This window comes from Cystoisospora suis, assembly GCF_002600585.1.
Source record: "Cystoisospora suis strain Wien I chromosome Unknown contig_92, whole genome shotgun sequence".
Classification (NCBI taxonomy): Eukaryota; Apicomplexa; class Conoidasida; order Eucoccidiorida; family Sarcocystidae; genus Cystoisospora; species Cystoisospora suis.
The window spans coordinates 1-228 of record NW_027152894.1 but is presented as its reverse complement, the minus strand read 5'-3'; the positions used below and the strand labels follow the sequence as shown (position 1 = coordinate 228).

The 228-nt window shown below is 46.5% G+C and overlaps 1 protein-coding gene across 1 annotated transcript in view; it reads right to left on the bottom strand.

Moving 5' to 3' along the window:
* CSUI_000200 (uncharacterized protein) overlaps positions 1-227 on the bottom strand; it is a gene marked incomplete at its 3' end in the record, with an annotated part of 2964 nt that extends 2737 nt beyond the window's left edge. Inside the window, exon 1 of the mRNA XM_068060434.1 lies at positions 31-227. The remainder of the gene's footprint in view (positions 1-30) is intronic.
* Position 228: the final 1 nt, after the last annotated feature.

Below are 228 nucleotides of genomic sequence, written 5' to 3'. Positions count from 1 at the left end.
TATATATATATAGATATTTATATATCCTACGTGAGTCTGAGAATTTGATAGGCTTCCGCCTTTGTCATAGGATTCTCAAATCCCCGTAAGTCTCTCGAAAAATCCTTCCATTTCGTTCCAAGACCTCCGAATTTCTGTTCGGCCCAGTCACGCATTGCTTTGAACTGATCAGCTCCTCCTCCTCCTGCAGAGAAGCCCCCCCCTATCCCTCCTTGTTCTCCCCCTCCC